This window comes from Pogona vitticeps, chromosome 5 (genome assembly GCF_051106095.1).
Source record: "Pogona vitticeps strain Pit_001003342236 chromosome 5, PviZW2.1, whole genome shotgun sequence".
Lineage (NCBI taxonomy): Eukaryota > Metazoa > Chordata > Lepidosauria > Squamata > Agamidae > Pogona > Pogona vitticeps.
In genome coordinates this window covers 179,914,234-179,937,380 of record NC_135787.1, presented here as the reverse complement: position 1 = coordinate 179,937,380, position 23,147 = coordinate 179,914,234, and the positions used below count along the sequence as shown (strand labels likewise).

At 42.4% G+C, this 23,147-nt stretch overlaps 1 protein-coding gene across 13 annotated transcripts in view; it reads right to left on the bottom strand.

Annotated features, from left to right (window-relative positions):
• The window catches only part of CACNA1C (calcium voltage-gated channel subunit alpha1 C), a 658,158-nt gene that overhangs the window by 425,874 nt on the left and 209,137 nt on the right, over nucleotides 1-23,147 (bottom strand). The gene's annotated exons all lie outside the window — the stretch shown is intronic.

Genomic DNA, 23,147 nt, shown 5'->3' with positions numbered 1-23,147 from the left:
GATGAGACACCTCAATGTCACTCTTACTAAACCACACTTTCTGATTGCTATTTTAAAGGCATGATTAACTACCCCAGAATTTTTGTTTCTCAAAAAACATTTGGCTAAGAAACTAAGCAAGTAAGAAATATTTTGGAGGAGGTAGCCATATTATCCTGTGCAAGCAAAATCAGGCAAAATCCAAAGAAACAAGACAAAAACATGTGGTACCTTAAAGACTAAGTTATATTTTAATGTAAGCTTTTGTTGACATGTCCACATCATCAGATATATGGAAATAGAATGATATGTTGAACAAAATATCAGTTTCACAAGTAGAACATTAGAAATAATCATTGGCTCTTGGGTGTATGTCTCATGAGTCATGACACACAATTATGACGAGTAACCTATGGAGCTACTGCTGGCTACGAAGTCCTGCCAACATAGTAATGTAGGATTTAGCCATTTGTGCAAGTGTTTCCAGTGCACAGGGTAGGGTTTCTACTTAGAGATCATCACTTGTACAACAACACACTTATACAAGTAAGATGACCATTTATCATTTTTATTAAAGAATACATGACACAGTCTTTGACTGATATGATATAACAGATACAACTTTTTACCAAAATTTAAGTATCAGTTAAAGATCAGTGTTGTTATTATTACTAAACAAAAATAAATAAATAAATAAATAAATAAATATGACGATGATGCCAGGATTTTCGTCTCAGTGGAAGTTCAACAGCACATTGCTGTATATCTCCTACTTTATTCAAAAACACAAAATAAGGTCCATCAGTTCACAATATTCTTTCAGTGTCACCCTCTGTCAATGGCAAGCAAGATTTTCCTTTCTTATTCCTATCAGATTGCATCATTCTTAGATACATCTTTAAGATCCCTGTTTTAAAAGGGGGATTCTTCTTCATGTTTTCCTTCAGTTCTCTTGTTCATTCCACTCTTTTCACCTGTGGGTAAGGCAGGGCTCCAAGCTTCTAATCCCAAATAACGGATTGAGACCAGGGATAAACTGAAGAAGAGAAACCACTGCTTTCTAATTCATTTTCTTCTGTGGGATTTTAAGGTAGAATGTCAGTTTTGGGGTGGCAACTTGGCAACCCGGTCATCCCTGCTGTGGCAGATTCTGTTTCTCTAGTGGAGACTGAAACCAGCCTAGACACAAAGCTATGGAAAAAACTACGGAAGACATTTACCCATTACCATGCTACTCATTTCTAATCAGCATCAGATTTCACTCTTAAAACTAGTCATGATATTTTGTCCATCTGTTCAGCAGTTCTATTTCTCTGTGCATGCTGTAATAACCAAATAAGGTTGCAGTTCAGGTCTTAAATTCTGCATCCTATTAAAAAAAATCATGCACTCCTATCATAAAAAATCCTATTTCTCCTTCTTCACTAGATGTATTCACCATGTGTCCTTTTTTATATTTGTTTCTGATGGATTTATATAATAGTTCTGCTTGGCAATATATCAAAGAGACAAACTGCAGCCATCTTCACTGATTATGAGGGAACATTTCTTTTACAGTTTCCTATGAATGAAAAAGCACTTCTAATCCCAGATGCTATCAGTTTACCAAGAATAATCTAATCTTTATGTAAGATCAGGTTGCTTGCCAATTTCACTGCATAGCTGTGAAAGCTTATCTCAGTACAAGCAAAATAATTTGTTTTACTAGGCTAGAGATTCTTCATGCATGTGTGTTATGCACATATGATTTAATGTTCACCTATGGTAATATCATTTGCCTTTCACTCAACAATATTATCTGCCGGTCTGAATGGTCTGCAATATAATACCCAAATTTTTGTATGTTCTTGGCAGGTTACACTTCCGTGTTATAAATTGTATCAAGAATTCATCATCATAATTTGCGGTCCTGTTAAACCCAACAAAGTATTAAGCAACTCCCAGTAAATTTATGTTCCCAGTTTTTCAAAGTATTTGGCCGTGTCATAGAACTGATTTAAAGTCTATCACTGAATGTCAGCTTGCGAAGAAGTAAAATATAATGACAATATGTTTAGGACATTGTTGTATTAGACTAATGATGCACGTGTGATTTTCCAATTATTTTCAGAATTCTTGAAATCAAAATTGGTCCCTAAGCAGCAATGGCACAGAAACCTGATTAAGCTGAACTTTGTATTTTTAAAATTTCAGATATCTAGGTACAGCAGGCAGGCAAGAGATGAATCAAAGACTATTAGGTTCCCAGCTTTATATTAAGACTTACAAATATTAAACACTATATTGAAATCTGGCCGGAATCTTATGGGTGCTTGTGTAAAGTTTCTGTAACTTGCCAAATCTAACTGGCTAATTGATGAAGTGCTGGAGCACATCACAGTTGTGCAACAGGGTGTGTGATTAGCACGCATCACGGACATGCCCCAGTACTTCTTCAATTAGTTGCAATTAGCTATAGCAAGTTATGCAAATATTATGCAAATACCAGTAGGATTCTACCCAATGTGTATCAGTCCAATTATATTAATAGCTAATAAGTATTAATTGTCATAACTCAATAATTGTTCCTTATAAGTCTAGGCATATCTGTGTATGTATGCAATATAATAAATTTTATTATACCCTGTTTCCCCGAAAATAAGACCTCACCTGAAAATAAGCCCTAATGAATTTTTTGGAGCAAAAATTTATATAAGACCCTGTCTTATTTTCGGGGAAACATGGTAGACCTAACACTATAGCATATGCAAGACATAATCCTGGTTACGATTTAATGATATTGAAGGACTATGGTTAGGGTTGACAGTTTCTGAACTCATCAAAAATTCTAATCTATCCACAAATTGAGCCAGCCAGAACATGCCATGGCAGCTTCTCATCATCATGGCTCGCAAAAACAAAAAACAAATCTATCTATCTATCTATCTATCTATCTATCTATCTATCTATCTATCTATCTATCTATCTATCTATCTATCTATCTATCTATCTATCTATCTATCTATCTATCTATCTATTTATTTATTTATTTATTTATTTATTTAATACCTCGCCCATCTAGACCTAAGTCTACTCTGGGTGGCTAACAATAATAGATAAAATAAAAACATATAATAGAATGAAAAACAGTAGTAATGTGGTTCAAGATAGGGAAAAAATAATCAAGTGATGACAGGAGGAAAGCTTGCCTAAAGAGCAAGGTCTTAAGTTGGCTCTTGAAAACACCTAGCAAGGGAGTCAGACAGATTTCTGGGTGCAGACTGTTCCAAAGGTGAGGGGCCACTGCCAAGAACAAGTTTCTTGTTCTTTCCCTCCAGGCCTCCCTCAGTGTTAGGCCCCTCAGCTGCCCTTCCTTTCTAGAACGAGTGATTTGGGTAGATCCAGGTGGGAGGAGGCGTTCTGCTAGATATTGAGGTCCTAAACTGTTTAGGGCTTTATATGTCATCATTAACACTTTGAAATCAATACGGAAATGAATGGGCAGCCAGTGCAAGGCAGCCAGAGTGGGGGAAATATGCTGATATTTTCTTGTCCCACAGAGAGGTCTGGCCGCCACATTCTGCACCATTTGAAGCTTCCGCATCAGTCTCAAAGGTAGCCCCACGTAGACAGCACTGCAGTAGTCTAATCTTCAGACTACAAACACATGGACCAGAGTGGTGAGTGCCCCAACATCAAGATAGGGACGCAGTTGGGCAATCCGCCACAGATAGAAATAGGCGGAGTGGAACACTGATGCTACCTGGGTTTCCATGGTGAGCACCAGATCCAGATGGACCCACAAGCTGCAAACTTCACTCTTTGCAGTGAAAGTCACCCCCCCCAAAGGAGAGGGAGTTTCCCAAACCACCAATGGAGGGGCCACCCACCCTCAGGACCTCATTCTTATCCAGGTTCAGCCTCAGTCCATTCTCCTGCATCCATTGCCGTACAGCCTCCAGCATCCACTGTGGTTGGAGAAAAGGAGATGTAGAAATGGGTGTTATCAGAGTATTGATGGCACGAAGCCCCACACCCCCTGGTGACCCCACCCAGCAGCCTCATGTATATATTAAACAGCACTGGGGAGATAATCGAGCCCTGTGGAACCCCTCTCCTCAAGCTGTACTCTCTGGGGATGATCCTCCAAGAAGGATCAGAGCCAGGCAAGTGCCAGACCACCAATTCCCAGCTCGGAGAACCTCTCCAGGAGGATACCGTGGTTGACGGTATCGAAGGCGGCTGAGATATCAAGGAGAACCAACAAAGACATTTTGCCCCTGTTGGCCTCCCTCAGCAGGTCATCAAATAGGGTGACCAGTGCCATTTCCATACCGTGGCAAGCCTGAAGCCTGACTGGAATGGATCCAGGGCATTGGTTTTATCCAAAAGATCTTGGAGCTGGTCAGCCACCACCCTCTCTATCACTTTGCTAAGGAAAGAAATATTGGTGAAAAGACTATAATTGCCAATGTTGTCCACTGTCAAACTTGGTTTCTTCCTTATGGGCCTAATGAGTATCTCATTGAGGGCAAAGGGAACCTTGCCCTCCTGGAGAGACCCATTAATTATTGTCATGGCCCATTCAGTTGTTATAGGCCTGGCTGCTTTGATTAGCCAGGCCGGGCAAGGGTCAAGGGAGGAGGTGGTGGCAGGACAGCGGTCAAGTGCTTTGTCCACCATATCTGGCATCACAGGCCAAAAGAGATCAAGTCTCATCAGGCAAGGTGGAGTGCTGGACATCTCTGCTCGATCTACTATGTTCAAAAAAAGGAGAGAGATCCTGATGGATGGCCACCACTTTAGATTTTTAAAATGCTGCAAATTTGTCAGTTGAAATGCTAGTAGGAGGCCCTTCACTTAGACCAATTCTGGATAGATCATGGACTATACGAAAAAGTTCCACCTGTTGATTTGAAGCTTCGCTTATCTGGACAGTGATGTGAGCTCGACTGGCAGTCCTCACCTTAGTAAGGTACTGGTTAGTCACAATCCTAACAGCTTTCCGATTATATTACATTGGGTTCTATCTCCAGTTGCACTCTAGCCTTCTCCTAGTCTACGTCATAGCTCACAGCTGCTGGTTAAACCAGGGCGCTGGCCGAGCTCTGCAACAGAAGGAAGTTTTGGAGTGATCGTGTCAACAGCCCTGATGGCGACAAGCCAGTCATCAACCAGTGCCTCGACAGAAGCGCCAGTCAGATCAGCCAGAATCCCTCTCATGGAGTCCTGGAATCCTATAGGATCCAGTAGCCTTCGAGGGTGGACCATTAAAATAGGTCTTTGCTCTCTGCAGGGAGGGAGAGCCACTGAGAGGTTACATTTTATTAGGTGGTGATCCGACCATGACAAGGGTCAAACAAACAAAAACCCACATTGGATTTATTTTATTCTACAGTGGTGCCTCGCACAGCGAGGTTAATCCATTCCGGATTAACCCTCGCTGTGTGAAACATCGCTCAACGGAAAGTAAAAAGCCATTGGAACGCATTAAACATAGTTTAATGTGTTCCAATTTGGCCGAATACTCACCGTTGTGCGATGTTCCGGTATAGCCGGCAGCCATTTTCGTGCCCTCCCCTCGCTGAACGAGGGCACGAAAACGCTGCGATCAGCTGTCCGGCGGGTCCAAAATAGCCGCCGGAACAGCCGAAAGGAGCCGGGGCGCAGCGTTTTCGCGCCCTTGGTAAGCAAGGGGAGCGCGCAAAAACGCTGCCGGAAGCCCCCAAATGGTTGCGAACCGCTTACCGACCTTCGCTCTGTGAATTTTCCCCTATGTAGGTGCCGTTGCGCGGATTCGTCGCTCTACGGAGCGACCGTTGTGCGAGGCACCACTGTGTTTTTGTCTCAATACATTACACTGGCTGGAACATTAAAAGGGTTCTAATGGTAAAATTCCTGCATTCTGAACTGGGCCCATTCCTGCCCCTTTTTCTGACTCAGACAGCAATCCAAGTTGGGGAAGAAAATGTAGTGTTCTACCTTCCCTGCATAATGATTCTGGCTGCTGCCTCTCTATTTCCAACAGAGAGAGAGAGTGACAGTACCCTGAGCAAAGTACTGTATATTATTTCCTTGGTTTCTGTCAGAATTCAATAGCTGCCAGAACCTAGTTGCAATCCATAGCCATAATGTAATGAGAAGCTAAATTAATGGGACTAAACTTAGTAGGAAGTACCATAGTGCTCTGGCTCCATAAGAAACTGCACCAAAAAGAAACTAACCTTCACGAGGAAATTCAAAAGGAAGAAATCAGGGATTTTGTCACTATTCGTTAATTGCTTTCATCTAGAAAAACATTATGTGAAATGGATGGGCATAAAATACTTGTTAACCTGAGCATTAGCCACATGGGGGGAGGGAATGTTTCATCAGGATAACCCCAAGGTCTCCCTCATTTGTGTACACTGTTTCTCCCCCCCCCCCAAAAAAAAACACAGCATACTTTATCTTTCAGAAACAAAGCAAAGTTCACACATATATGCAGAAAGACTGGAGGATCGCTTTAAAAGTTGCAAACATTCCTGTCAACACTTTTGATAATTAGCAATCCACTATCACATTGCACAGACTGATTTACCTGCATTAAAATTTTGTATGATTTATATGTACTGCAATCTATATTTTCAACTATTTTGCGTAAAAAATGTTTACATTCTCTTCTCCTGTCAGGAAGACCACAAAATACCTCTGCCTCCTGTATGATGAGGAGAGTAAATTTGTGGTTCCTCACCTTTTAATATGAGGATGAGACCATCAAGGATTTACACCCATATCCTCAGGTACAGGTACATAGAATTATTACTTTCCTCTAATTTCTGAAAAACAACTATTAGAAATATATCTTCAAAGTATTTATGCAGCTATACTGATTGTGAAGTTTCCCTTGTCCTCTGATCTCCTTTGTCAGCAGGAATCATTGAATTTTACTTAATTGAAGGTTTAAAATCCCTAGTAAACTGGCATATCATTCTATTGTTCTGTAGAGTGCCACACACAAGAGTGACATCTCACTTTATACAAGTTAAATAATTACAAAAGGCACTGATGCCTCCTGTTTGGGATGACTTTATCACTCTCACTTTTTGATTCACTGAATCCAGGAACAACAATTACTGCAGACAGTGAAATCTTTGTCTTAATACTGTTGAAAGAAAAAGGCGAGAAAATGAATTTACTCTAGAAAAAATCATTTGGTGTCAGTGTTCACCTTAGCTGCTTCTGCTTCTGCATCATTCTGTCTCACTGTAATCACTTCTTTCTTCCCCGTGGATTTGTCACATCAGAGCTATTCAGGAAGCTACTGTCATACGACTGAATAGCCACTCTGTATGAAGAAGAACCTCCACACAGAGAGTGAAACAATGGTGTTCACAAAGGGCCTTTTCCCTAACATGCTGGTTTTCTTCATCAAGAACAGTTTCCCCCATAGTAAAACCAGCACACACATCCCACAGTACCAAGCCAATACAATACAACTTTTCCATGTGAATGGCTATTTTATAGATTTAGCTATGCTAGATATCAGCTGATATAAGCCAATCAGACCACACATATTGAACATGGTGACAGCATGACACTGGTAGCATATCAGGGCTGGATGTGTGATAGCATCTCTGCAGGCTAATGAGAGCAATTAAGACAGAGAGTTCAATAGAGATAATGCAAATGAATGGGAAACTACTCAAAAAGGAATTACCGAAAAATCATCAAGAGTGGGATGGGTACTTTTGGACAATGACAAAAATATTTTTGCCCCCATAACAGTTCAAGCTTCAAGGCCCCCAAAATGTAGGTCCACCACACTTTGAGGAAATTAATAGTGTGCCAGGCACAAATGTATGAGCCAAACTATTTCTTATACAGCAATCCACAATCCATCTGAGCTCAAACATTTGGAATGAAGTTGACTTTAGAGTTGGCTACTAGCTACCCATTACATTCATCACATCAGAAGTAATCATGAGCAAGTCAAGCTCTGAATTATGAGTGTTCTGAAGATTCCCTAGAGGCAAGCAGGTAGATAAGCACAGAAAGTGAGATAAATCACTGAACAGGAAAGCATAGAAAAGCACAAACCCCTTTCTCTGTCCCTTATAAAACCCTGCTTAACTCATGTCCCCTTCAGTAGCTAATTGCCCCTAGAATTTAGCTATTAAAGGATTACATAACCAGAGAAATAAACAATGAATGCAGCCAATAGCTCCTACTGTCCTGTGTATTTGTGTATGATTTCAACACCTAAAGCTCTACCTGCCTGCCTCTCTGCCTAGAGGGATCAATGTCAGATGCAGGGTTACACATGACTGCTGCTTTTGATATTATGGCTTTTAGAGACAGTCAACACAAACAGTATAAAATATGGCTAAAGTGTTTCTCAACTGTACTAATAGAGGTTGCAGGAGGCTAGTGTTATATGACTGAATAGCCCCTCTGTATGAAGAACATACAGAGAAAAACAAAGGTGTTCATAAAGGACCTAATTCTTCTTTATTCTTTCTTTCTTTATTATTTGTTTTTAGTACTATATTTGTTATGGATTGTTTATGTAAAATTTCTGTGTTTTTATTGTATATATGTTCATTGGAAGCCGCCCAGAGTGGTAGAATAGACCAGATGGGTGGGATATAAATAAATAAATAAATAAATAAATAAATAAATAAATAAATAAATAAATAAATAAATAAATAAATAAATAAATAAATAAATAAATAAATAAGACCTTTAGCTGTTTCCTGTAATGAAACCAGCACACCAATCCTGCAGTACCAAGCTGATATGGTACAACTTTCACATGCGAGCTGCTATGTTATGGATTGTTCTACACTAGATATCAGCTGATATTAGCAGTTTCTTGACTTGATATTAGCAGTTTGTGTTTCAGATTGCACTTAATAGTCAGTATTCTACAGCCAGCTCTAAGTGTAGTAGATTCACTTACTGAAATCCTGTTGTTTAGTACTGTATAGAAAGCCATACTTGTGTAGGCCCACTGAATCAGTGGTGATTTGGTGAGTCAGCTCCTCTGTAAGTTCCATTGAATGAAATGGTCCTGGTCTAGTTATGACTTACCGTATTTTTCACACCATAAGACGCACTTTCCCCCCACAAAACAGGGGGTTGGAAAGTCTGTGCGTCTTATGGAGCGAAGAAAACAGATTATATTTTCCTGTTTTCTTCTACTAAAAAATTGGTGCGTCTTATGGAAAGGTGCGTCTTATGGAGCGAAAAATACGGTACATGTTTACTATGACTCACTAATTCCCACCCATTTAATGGGCTTACTGTAATGGGCTTACTGTGCAAAGCAACAGGACTTCAGCTATTGTTTCAATGGGAGTTATATACGTACTAATCAGTAATTGATTCACTACTTAGAGAAGCAAAAGGATCTAGCCCAATAACATTTATATCCATATAAACATGGTTAGCACATGTTTGCATATCCACGTAAACATGGTTAGCACCTGCACCTATATCCACTTCTACTCTTAAACTGGAATAATTGGACTAAACCAAGAGTCTCCAAACTACATCCCGCAGGCCACATCCAGCCTGCATTGCTGTTTTGTCCGGCACTTTCCCTTCAGCCGATGGGTGGGCAGGCAGGCGTCTGTCTCTGCATGCATGCAGGTGGTGGGCAGTGGGTGCATACAGATAGGCAAGTGGTGCATGCATGTGTGCATGCGTATGGGGCAGGGGGCACATGCCTGCACTCACACACATTCCTGTTCCTTCGGCCCTGAAAAACTTTGAAAATATCCAGTGTGACCCTCACTATAAAATGTTTGGAGACCCCTGGACTAAACTGTATGGATCAAATCAATCCCTTTTATTTTATATCATTTTGAACACAGAAAAACTAAGCAGTACTGCAACTGAAAGTCTACATTGTACAGAGTATTTTACCAGTAATAACTATATAGAAGAGCATGCACTGTTGAAAGGGGAAATATGTCTAGTGATGTAACTAGTCTAAATCCCCCTGGCAAAAAGTAACATATGGGACCTTCTCCTGAGATGAAGTAATGCAATGTGGCTGTCTGCATGAGTTAGCCTATTAATAGTAAGTAGCAGTAGTCATACAAGTAATAATATGACAGATGTTTAATAAGTATTTAGCACCATTGTTACTGGGGCACTCAGCCATGATGACTTCAACATGTGTAGCCATATATAATATCACCTCAACATCTTGTCTAATAAATCTAATATACCATTTGTTCTAACAAAATCTGGCTAAGCAAGGCATCCATGACTGCTGGGAGCAAATGAATGCTGGTATATTTAATTGAAGGCTATGTCCTCTGTTCTGATTGACTTAAGAAGTTGCTCTTTAATGCAGTATGCACAATAATGATAATTCTAGATAAATGCAAATAGCTTCCTGCCTCACATTTTCTAGCTTGGTAAAATGACCCATAACAGCTGGCGGGTCTAAAACATTGGCAAGAATTATGTTGCAATCATGAACTTTGACATAGATTACTATCTTTAATACTCTTCATCTTTTGTAGTTGAAGATCCTCTACCCGATTGTCTCTTGGAGATATGGCTTTTGTAATTTAGCTCCTGGGTCCAAGTCTGCCACTCTATCCAGTATAATCACAGTGGCTCTGAGGACGTCATTGTTTAGTCGTTAAGTTGTGCCCGACTCTTCGTGACCCCATGGACCAGAGCACGCCAGGCCCTCCTATCTTCCACTGCCTCCCAGAGTTGTGTCAAATTCATGTTGGTTGCTTCAATGACACTGTCCAACCATCTCATCCTCTGTCGTCCCCTTCTCCTCCTGCCTTCACACTTTCCCAACATCAAGGTCTTTTCCAGGGAGTCTTCTCTTCTCATCAGATGGCCAAAGTATTTGAGCCTCAGCTTCAGGATTTGTCCTTCCAGGGAGCACTCAGGGTCGATTTCCTCCAAAATGGATAGGTTTGTTCTCTTTGCAGTCTCTGAGGTAGGGATCCAGAAAGTCTTTGTTTCACAGTTCTTCATATCAAATTCTATTGTTAAACCATATTCCACACCAGGGACTCAAGGCATCACCCTGTTTTAGCCTTTATTAAGTTCAAAACAAACCAAAAAAACTAGCACTGTCTTCCTGTGGGGTCTTGAAACCAATGGATAAATCATGATTAGAAGAATACAGTTTAGAAGTCGTAGCTTGTGCTCAATGAATGTGTCCAAGGAAGTGCACTCTTTTGCTTACTGTTCCCCTGAAATAGGTAACTACGTTAGTCTTGATTTCATGTCTTCCTGTTTCTCTTGTTATTGCTTTAAAAGCATTTTTATGTGCACACTTCCCTAATATAAACATTTTATACATGCTTTTTGACAGTGAAGTGTTAATATCAAGTCTAAATGGGTTTCAGTTCATGCATTAATTCAGGAAGTATGAATGAGATAAGCTTCCACTGAAATGTAAACCAATCAAATTTATTTCCCATCCCCGGGTCTTACATATCTTCTCCATAAGTAAGAAAAGAAGAAAATGTTCTTTCCATCTACAGAAAGTCTTATTCCACTATAATATGGCATTTCATTTAAAGAGTTTTCTGTATTCCAAAAAACAATAAACGGACTTATGGGTTGTCTGTGGGTGACTTGAATTAGATGGATGAAGAATTCTCCAAAGTGCTTTAAAATGGCATCAACAAAATAACCCCCCAATAAATTACAATTCTGAAATGAAGAAATCTGGGTAGAAGGTTGACCAGGGGTTATTTTCTGGTGCGAAAAGATCATAGTTCAGTTCTGGTGCTCAAAGTAAAAGCTTAGGCCCAGAATTAGTTTACTCAAACTAATTAAGTAATTTACGTAAACTTTTTGCATATAGTTTCAGCTGATAGGTTTTTTTTAAAGCATAAAAATAAGGGAGATATATATATGAAGTCTGTTCTGCTTTAATTGACTGCTGTAGGGCAACAGAATAACATCTTTAGTAAGTAAATAAAGCAACCTTTCTCCTTTATGTTGCTGAAGAAATGCATTTATTTAAAATATTTGGTATCACCTACTCAGAGTTCTAGTGCCCAATTTACAGTGGTCACTGTGTCTCTCTGGATATTTTAAAATTACACCTGCCATAATGTCTCAACACTGCCAATGATGACTAAAGCTAATGGGAGATGTAAGCCAAAAAAAAATTTATTAATTCCTGGAGTGTCATTGTAAAGCCCACTCTGCTTTACAATGTGATAAGGACATTCCCCATCAACCCTCACTAATGGGTGTCCTTCACCAAAAGAGGCCCTCCAGGCATTTTGCATTGGAACTCCCATCAGTCAGTAAGGCCAGTTAATAATGAATTGCATTCTAAACATCTGGAGGGTATCTATTTGTTAGAGGGTATCTAGCCACTGGATCCTTGTGTTCTGCTTCTATGCTGGCAAGCAGACCAGAGTGGAAGTTGCTCCTTCACAGTCCACTCACCCTGAGTCTTACCTTTTGGGTCCCCTAGCTGGCCAATGGGTAACCAGTTGGGAGACCCTTTGTTGCACTACCCTCCACTGTCTGTACCAGGTTGGCTCTGCACGGGCACCACCATTGCTGCCCCCATTCTGATCACCCCTGGGGCTACTGCTCTGCCAACAACAGAGGTATCCAGGTAAGTGTGGGTCCCTATTTATTGGGGAAGTGGTGTTTCCAACTAAATTTTAAAAAAAGTTGGCAAAACTGCACAAGAGATCAGCATCTGCAAAACAGATTTAAAATCCAAGAATGAGAAACTGAGTAGAACTGTCACGCTCATCATAAACGACAAATCCTAGTTTGCAAGTCCGCTCTGCATGTGGTTGCTAATCACATCCACACTTCCTTCCTCAGCAGCTCATTCCCTACTTCAGCTTCAGAACTCTGCCCATAAGTCTCCACTGAGCAACTCAAATGTTCCTCTGGCCTATGATGACTGCAAAGATATATAACAGCTTTGTATCTATATCACAAAGAGCCAGATAAAACAGACACACCAAGCGCTTCACTCATTAACATTTGTGTTGCCATGACAGTAAGCTGTTGCCAGGTAGCCAAGAACTAGGAGAAGAGTGAGAATTAGCAAAGCCTAAAAATAAAACCACCAGCTTAAAAAAACAAAATAAATTCTCACCATCCATATAGATTGTCCCTGTATATAACAAGAAAAATAATGTTTTGAGTCCCTCTCCTTTGTTGTTTTTAAAGACACGTTTCTATACTATTGCTCTAAATATCAGTTAAAAGAAGGCGCAGCACTTTCAATAATTATGAAATATCAGCAGGAACATAAGGGACTTCTGGGATTAATAGGAGTAGGATGGGGATGATTCGGATTTTTTTTTTTTGTACCCCCTCCTCAAAGGTCTGCAACTGCACATCTTCTTAGAATGCAGCATGTGGCGTTTCCAGAGTTATTTGCCTGGCAGATCCAGAAAAACCAGTATGGGAACTGAACCTGAATTTGCTAGTATGAGATACTTCAAGGTCTTTGATGCTAAGGGCTCCTCTGTCTCACCCCTTGCAATAGGATCAGATCTATGTCAGCGGTATCCCATTCAGAGCCAAACATTGAGATCAGATGGTGGGCCCTTTTGATATAAGACAGATGTATCCTTGTGATGTCACAGAGGCAGGAAAGGCTAAGTGGGAGAGTGGGAGAGATAACTGGGGAGAAATAACATCTGAGGAATCTAATTAAAAGCAGGGATGTTGGCAAGTCTTTGGGTCCAAGTCCAAGAATTTGGTACCAAGTCCCAAGCCTGAAGCGCCAAGTCTGAGTCCCTTGACCGAGTCTTCAGTCAAGTCCAAGTCATTGAAAGAAAGAAAAACTGAGTCAAGTCCAAGTCAAGTCACCCGTGTCACTTAAGTCTAATTTGATAGCAAGTCCCACAACTTGATTCTGCATCCCTGGGTAACCAGGTAATAAGCAATCCAGAGCCAAAAATAAATAAGTCCAGGACAAAAAGAGAAGGTGGCCGTTCTCTCTTGATATTCAAGGCCATGTAAGGGGCAGAAAAATTTTGGGCTCAGGGAGTGAATACTGCAAGCCACATTCCTTCCACTTGGTTTAAAGCCCTAGGTACAGGACAGGTGGATGGAAGGAAGGGACAAGGGTAATGTAAGGCCCGTTGAGCCCAAATTCAACACCAGGGCTTTTGTTTGACTAAGAAAGACTCTTCTTCTCTTCAAATATCCAAAGGTCAGAGGTTTTTGGAAGGAATATGGAGATAATAACTTATACTGATTGCTTGTAAGTTGGGGAAATGTTGAGGTCTCTCTCCTTCAGTCCCTACTTCCCTCTGTACAGGTCTCCATGTTCACACATTAATTTAAAGCTTAAAATTAGGTGAAATCACCAAAGGAAGGGGAAAAACCCTCTTTGGGGGTGTTTTTAAAGAACAACGAATGATCTAGACATATGGATTGCAATAGCAGAACAACTCTGTTCAAGTCAGCTGCAAAAGAAAAAGCAATTGGTAAAAATAAATAAGCATAGAAATAGATGGGAATTGATTTAACAACTTGTGTTCCAGCAACAGAATGACAAATGCAAGAGCAATGAAAATACCTTAGGCTAAGTTGTCTATTTTATACTACAGAGTGACACTGTGGCTGAGGTGAGGACATTGGTCTAGGTCAGTGATGGCAAACCTTTTTGAGCCCGAGTGCCCAAATTGGGGGGAATAAAACCAACCCAGAGGGTGGCGGGCAGCAGGGGTGGAAGGGTAAGTGGTGGCAGAAGGAGGAATCCCGGGCACGGAGGTGCCTCCAGACCCCACTCCGGATCTGCCTCCAGTCATGCCCAACTGCCACTGCCTATAGTTCAGCTGGCCTGCCACGCCAGCACTAGCTGCTCCAGATCCTGGTCCGCCACATGTTGGGGCACTAGCACCACAGCTGCAGCCGCCTTCTCAGATTTGGCTGCCGGAGGTAGCAATCCAGCAACTTATGGCTTGCATGCCAGCAAACAGGGCCCTGTGTGTCAGCTGTGGCACGCATGAGGTTATTGCTGTGGCTGCAATAGAATCAGAAATCACAGGCTGATAACAGAGTTACATTGCTGCCAAACTACACTGATTTTATATAATTTAAGTGGCCCTCCAGATGTTCTTGGACTTCAACTCCCAGAAATCCTGGCCAGCAGAGGTGGTGGTGAAGACTTCTGGGAGCTGTAGTCTAAGAACATCTGGAGGGCCAAGGTTGGACACCACTTATTTAAACTCTCATGGCTTCTCGTCAACCATGGAAGGCAGCCCATCTAGGAGAAGGAAAACTCCAATTTCAAACCTCCACTGCCTTGTGGCTATATCCACTCATGGAAAAGGCTTCAGGAGCTAACCTTGAGGCAAAATCCGGAACTGGAGTCCCGAAGGCAGCATGTGTCGTTCTGCCAACTCCTGCGACGTTGCTGGAACCAGTTGTATTGGCTCTTGCCTTTCCATTGGACCATTTCAGCAATGTGGAGAGGGGGGATCTGCTGCTTGGGTAACAGCCTATCCTCCATATTACCTTACCCGGGCTTCATGCTCTGGAGAGGACACTCCTCGATTCAGAGCATGTTACCATAGTCTCTCGGGACTGAAGGATGCCTATACCATGGCTTCCTTCAAAGAATCCGGGAACTGCAGTTTAATTCTTCTTAGGGAGGGGAAATGATTGAACCATCCATTGCAGTTTACTGTAAACTAATTCTAGCTTTCTAAAATTCACAGGCTAATTCTGTGGCTTTAATCAAATGTTATGTATACTAACTTAGAAGAAAGCAAGTTTCACTGAAAATAATATTTATGCCCCAACAAGCAGGATTATGACCAATGTATGTGAAATGCAACATCCAGTGTCCGAAGAGATAATAAACAAAACCAAAACAAAATTACTGTAACAAGACTTTAAAAAAAGGTGACCTTTTGTGAACCACAGTCCCTTTCCTCAGGTACAAAAGAAGTGCCTGAAGAAGTGGATTGAAATATGTAGGATCTTATGTCTGAAGACATGGACTGCTATCCATGATAGTTCACACTGAAACGAATTTCTCAAATTCATCAGAGTACTTGTTTTTGCTTTTGTTCTTGCTGAAACAGACCAACAGTTCTACTTCACTGTGAACTGTCTTACAAGAATTGTAATGGTCCTGGAACACAGCACAATTTAACTTGATATTTTGAGAAAGATGCTTATTATAGATTTCAAAATCAGAAGAATGTCTGAAAGACTGTTTCCATTGGTCAAATGATTAGAACTATGCCACACATTCATTATTCTTTAAAAAAAAACTCTTCATATGCACACCCTGGCCTAGTTAGCATGGACTCATTATTCTCTGTGTCCATTACATCCATCCCTTCTTTACAATCACCTAGAAGGAAGCAAGCTGTGTGCCCTAGTTACTGAAGTATTAAATGAATATGAGCACATGACAATGAAAGAAAGAAAGAAAGAAAGAAAGAAAGAAAGAAAGAAAGAAAGAAAGAAAGAAAGAAAGAAAGAAAGAAAGAAAGAAAGAAAGAACTGACTGCACGCATCTTTGAACTTCCCTAATGTTCTTGGTGACTGCAGTAGATTATCTAAACTAGTTTCAATATAGTCAGCACCCTCCACTAAGCCTCTAGATCAGTGGCCCCCAACCTTGGGCCTCCAGATGTTCTTGGACTTCAACTCCCAGAAATCCTGGCCAGCAGAGGTGGTGGTGAAAGCTTCTGGGAGCTGTAGTCCAAGAACATCTGGAGGCCCAAGGTTGAGGACCACTGCTCTAGATCACCAAATATCCTTCTGACTGAACAGAATAATTTATAATTACTAGGAGCAATTATCATGTGTCTTCTTACTAACTGTCCTCTTCTACCTCCTAAACGTTTAGGTATGCATGCAAAATATAGCCAAATAATATTTTGGTTGGCCTATTACCAATTAGCCATACTCTCCTAGGCTGTACTAAGTATGTTACTGCTTTCCAGGAGGGGGTATGAAGTTTCATACAGTGAGCATTGTGTGATAAGAACAAATGAGCACAGTAAATAATGCAACTTGAATATATTTCTTCTTCATCTTCATCATCATCTTAGAAGTGCAGAGCTGGAAGGGATCCTAGGGAATATCAAGTCCAGCCCTTGTCTAGGAGGCAAAGCAGGGAATCAACCTCCCCATGTCAGGCTCCGCAGCCAGAGACTTAAGTCACAGAGCTACTCAGCAGTTCCTGCATATTTTTTCAGGAAGTGTTTGTTTTCTCAGAAAGAACAATGTTCATAAAATCCTATTCCTATGACTGAAACTCAAGGATTCTTACTGTAATTTATGGTGTTTCATTAGGATTTTATTGCAGTCACTTTAAGAGTTCTTCTGACCAGAAAACTGGCATGCTATCCAAATTTACTCCTTCATGGATTGCTGCCTTGTCGTGGCGAAGGGGCTTGAGTAACTCAGAGAAGCTATGGGCTATGCCGTGCAGGGACACCCAAGACGGACAGGACATAGTGGAGAGTTCCGACTAAACGCAATCCACCTGGAGTAGGAAATGGCAAGCCACTCCAGTATCTTTGCCAAGAACGCCCCATGATCAGAAACAAAAGGCTAAAAGATATGACGCTGAAAGATGGGCCCCTCAGGTCGGAAGGCGTCCAACATGCTACTGAGGAAGAGTGGAGGACAAGTACAAGTAGCTCCAAGCTAATGAAGTGGTTGGGCCAAAGCCGAAAGGACGCTCAGCTGTGGACGTGCCTGGAAGTGAAAGGAAAGTCCAATGCTGTAAAGAAAAATACTGCATAGGAACCTGGAATGTAAGATCTATGAACCTTGGGAAGCTGGAGGTGGTCAAACAGGAGATGGCAAGAATAAACATCGACATCCTGGGCATCAGTGAACTAAAATGGACAGGAATGGGCGAATTCAGCTCAGATGATTATCATATCTACTACTGTGGGCAAGAATCCCGTAGAAGGAATGGAGTAGCCCTCATATTCAACAAAAGAGTGGGAAAAGCTGTAATGGGATACAATCTCAAAAATGATAGAATGATGTTGTGACAAACCCAGACCTACTGGGATCCGCCACACGTTAACTAAGCTGCCACCAACCATTCCCTATAAGAAGTCACACAGACCAGGGATGGATTTTCATAAATAAAAGAACAAGGTTTATTTAAAACAACACACAGGGAAAATAAAATGATCAGGTGAATAAGATATAGTAACGTGGCTTAGTCTCATTCATACATGCATACAGTTTGGTTCACACAGAACCCTTAACTTGAAGCACAGACCCTGAACCTATCAGTTCTGGCTAACCAACAGACACCTGAACCTATCAGGTTGGTACTCTGACACACAGTAGTACCCTGTCTGACACACAGACTCCCACACCAGCTTCTTCTTCCCAGCTGCTGCTTCGTCACATCCCAGCGTCTCCTACTAAACTCTCCACACACGCTCCACATATATATACAGTACAGCCCCTCCTCCTGATGTCCCGCCTTCCACTCCCCATAGGATGGAACTTTCCCTCCAAACCCATGACAGACAGGTAACATCAGTGCTGTATGTAACACCTCCCCTCTTTATAAGTTGTTTTGTAGGGGAAAAGCTAAGGTGCTTTTTCCCAAAAAAACAACCTGGATAAAACACACAACAACAGTTATACATACCATATCATACTTACTTATACTTACATTCTAAGTTAACCATAGCAATTAGGCATTTAAACATTTACCATATACATTACATCAATTTACCTTTATTCATACAAACCAAATTCAAAAAACAGGTACATTTAACTTTTTGTCATCAATATATATACATAGTCCATGTTCTTTCGCCGTCTTCAATCTTCAGGTCTTCTTGACAAGGCGTCAGCAACACAGTTTACTGACCCTCTGACCACCTTCACTTCAAAGTCATAGTCCTGTAGGTTTAAAGCCCACCTCATAAGTTTGCTATTGTGGGTTTTCATTGTCTTTAACCATTGCAGTGGTGAATGGTCAGTGCACAGAACAAAATGTCTTCCCCAGATGTAAGGCTTGGCCTTCTGGATCGCGTAGACTATGGCCAAACACTCCTTCTCCACGGTTGCCAAATGTCTCTCACCTTTTTGAAGTTTCCTACTCAGGTAGGACACTGGATGCTGGTCACCATTCTCATCCTCCTGGCAAAGAACTGCTCCTACCCCGCTGTTAGACGCATCGGTGTAGATGATGAACTCCCGGTCGAAGTCTGGAGCACGCAGCACTGGATACTGGACGAGCGCCTCCTTCAACCTCTGGAACGCCTCCTCACAGTCGCTGGTCCACAGGATGCGGTCATCAGTCTTCTTCCTCATCAGATCGGTCAGCGGAGCCGCAATCTCGCTAAACCTCGGGATGAACTTTCTGTAGTAGCCCACCAACCCAAGAAATGATTTGACTTTTTTTCTTGGTGTTGGGTCTGGGCCAATCACGAACAGCTTCTATTTTGGCCTCCAGGGGTTTTATCACTCCTCCCCCTACCATGTGACCCAAGTATTTTATTTCTGGGATACCCAGCTGCAGTTTGTTCTCTTTGCAGGGCCTAGGCCAAAGCACTTCCTCCCCTGGGTCAAAGTGCCTCTCCCTGGCTTCCTGGTCATCCCAAGCTTTCTTTCTGACCTTTTGAGCTTGCAGGGTCTCTGCTGCTAGCTCTAGGTTTCTCTTTAGGTCATTCATCAAGGTGTCTATGTATGTCACAACGTCTTGTGGGTCATCCTGGGTGATCTGCTCCCAATTTTGTTTGATCAAATCAAGGGGCCCTTTCACCCTTCTCCCAAATAAAAGTTCAAATGGACTGAACCCGGTACTGGCTTGTGGCACTGATCGATAAGCAAACAAAAGGGATTGCAGCTTCTGGTCCCAATTGTTTGGATTCTCTGCCAAGTAAGCCCTAATCATGCGCATTAGAGTCCCATTGAACTTCGCAGTTAACCCATTACTTTCAGGATGATAGGCAGTGGTTTCCTTGTGCTTAATTCCACAGATTTGCCATAAGCGTTTCATGAGCTTTGATGTGAACGATGCGCCCAAATCTGTGATTATTTCTGAGGCAAATCCCATCCTGGACATATACCCCACCAAGGCATCTGCCACTGTGTTAGTTTCAATGTTAGTCAAGGGAATGGCTTCAGGGTACCTCGTGGCATGGTCCACAATGGTGAGAATGAACCTGTTCCCCCTCTTTGTGGCCTTGGGCAAAGGTCCCACAATATCCACCCCTATGCATTTGAACGGAGTGTCAATCACAGGCAAAGGGCACAACTTTGCTTTGGTCCTGTCACGGTTATTCCCCTGCCTTTGACACACATCACATTGTTTACAGAACTCCCTGATCTGCTTCCCTATGTCAGGCCAGTAGAAATTCTGTGTGATTCTCTGCTGTGTTTTGTTCACCCCTAAGTGCGCAGCAAACATGTCAGAGTGCCCCCTTTGTAAGATCATGGGGCGATACTTTTCAGGTACCACCAGCTGACTTCTGATCCCATCTCCCCCTTTTGAGATATTCCTCAGGGTCTCTCTATACAAAATCCCCTTTTTCTCCAGAAATCTCACTGGGGTTTCAGGTGTTAGCTGGGCGTCAGTCACCTGTTCAAAACACTTTTGGAGAGTGGCGTCTGCCTTTTGCTCCTGTCCAAATCTGCTGTCTGTGGTTAAGGTTTCCACCACAGCTCCTGAACTCCCCCCACCTGCTTCCGTCTCTGGCTCATCATTACCCCCCTGAACTGTCCCCGTGGTGGCTTGTGAACGTGTAATCACTAGCACCCTTTTCACATGTTCAGCCAGGTCATTTCCCACGAGCACGGCTGCTGGCAGAGTCGATGAAATTGCTAGCCGCCAAACTCCCCTCCAGCCTTGAAAGTTGACAGGTACCTCCGCGACTGGCAGTGAGATTACCTGCCCCTCAATCCCTGCTACCTTCATGCTCTCATTTGGGATTAGATATTCCCTAGGAATGATATCTGGATGGCACAGGGTCACCTGAGAACAAGTGTCCCGCAGCCCCCGATACTGACGGTCAAGTATTCCTATGTCCACCCCTGCTGTCTCAAACAACTGAGAATCTGTTCTCACCAGCAGGCAGCGCCTGACCTCTACAAGAGGACCATTTTCCTCAGCCTGATCAGCAGATGTAGCTGTTTCAGATTGAGTAGCCATGGCAGCAGGCTCCCTCAGTGACAATGAGCCTTGCTCTTTCTGGACACAGAACACAGCTTTTGGCTTGGTTCCACTAGAATCCTGAGGCACAATTCCTTTTAGCTGCTTTAATTTCTCACACTCTGAGATTAGATGGCCCTTTCCCTGACAGAAATAACATTTTCTGGTGTATTTTGATTCTCTCTCATCTTGTTTTGGTTTTCCCTCCAAAATCTGAGGTCTTGGTTTCATTTCTGAGGGCTTCCCTGCACCATGGGCCCCTCCCCCTTGCTGGTTTTTCCCTGGTCCCTGAGAGTACTTGCTGTAGGTTTCTTTAGGTTTTCCCATCGCTTTCCCCTCACCCAAGGGCTTTCTTATTTGGAAAATAAAATCTGCGATCTCGGCTGCTTCTGCCACAGATTTTGGGTTCCTTTCCCTCACCTGGAATTTCAGTTCCCCATGCAGGACTGAATAGAACTGTTCCAGCGCTATCAAGTCTTTGAGCTGCTGAAAGGTCTCTGTCCCCTCCTGAGATAGCCATTTCTCTAGCAGCCTCACCAACTGGGCCCCCACTTGGGTAAAAGTCTGCTCTGGTTTCTTTGTGAGGGACCTGAATCTTTGCCTCAGCTGTTCCGCATTTATCCCATGTCTTGCAAACACCAGTTTTTTAAACTCTGCAAAATCTTTCATCAGTTCCTCAGGCATCTCGGCATAGACTTCAGCCAGGCTACCACTGATTAAAGATCGCATGATGGTCATCTTCTCAGTTTCCCTCACTGAGAAGTCCACAAACGCTCTTTCCACTAAGGAAAAGAACACCTCAGGACAATCTCCCTTGTGGTACACAGGGAATTTCTTCAGGTCAGCTTTAGACAATTGGCCTCCCTCAGAATCCCTATTGTTATTATTGTTCTGGTTCATCAGTTCCAGTTTTCTTAACTCAAATGCCATTCTTTCTTTTTCCAGAGCAATTTTCTCTCTCTCCCTCTCCATTTCCATTCTCTGTCTCTCTAATCTTTCTTCTTTTTCCATTCTCTCTCTCTCTACTTCAAATTGCCGTTGTTTCTCTCTTTCCTCCATTCTTTCTCTCTCTAATCTTTCCTCCATTTCCCTCACCCTCAGTTCATGCTGTTGGGCTAGGAGCAATTTTCTGAGTTCTGGGTTCTGCTCTCCTGTGCTGTCACCTTGCACTGAGCCAAATTCATCCTCAGAACCTTGGTCTACCTGGGGGTCTTTCACTTCACCCATTTCTGCCATTTGGCTTCGAGTCAAGGGCATAATCCCCCCTCAGAACAGGCTGCTTTAAAAGTCAAGCCTCAAAATAAAACGACCACTTTTTTTTTTCTCTTTTGCCTCAGAACCAGCTTTCCCTATAGATTGCTGCTGTCCTTCAGCACTACTTGCAACTGTAGCGAGTTAGAGTCTACCCCCCTCTGCTGGGCCTCTCAGCAGACAAGCTAGCTCACTGCTATTTCACAGTTTTGCCTCAGCTTTTTCCCACCAAAACAGGCTGCCTCAGAGCACCCTAATCTAGTCTCCCCAGTTGGCACGTTCTTCCACTAGCGCACCTCCCCGTGAGGTACACCTAGAAGATTACCTACGCGCCTCAGATTGTCCCTGACTAGACCCCCCTTGCTCTGGGCACACGTGCCAAGGCTTTGCTGGACCACTGGACAACTGGACCAGTCGTATCCCACACGCTGGATACTGGGATCCGCCACACGTTAACTAAGCTGCCACCAACCATTCCCTATAAGAAGTCACACAGACCAGGGATGGATTTTCATAAATAAAAGAACAAGGTTTATTTAAAACAACACACAGGGAAAATAAAATGATCAGGTGAATAAGATATAGTAACGTGGCTTAGTCTCATTCATACATGCATACAGTTTGGTTCACACAGAACCCTTAACTTGAAGCACAGACCCTGAACCTATCAGTTCTGGCTAACCAACACCTGAACCTATCAGGTTGGTACTCTGACACACAGTAGTACCCTGTCTGACACACAGACTCCCACACCAGCTTCTTCTTCCCAGCTGCTGCTTCGTCACATCCCAGCGTCTCCTACTAAACTCTCCACACACGC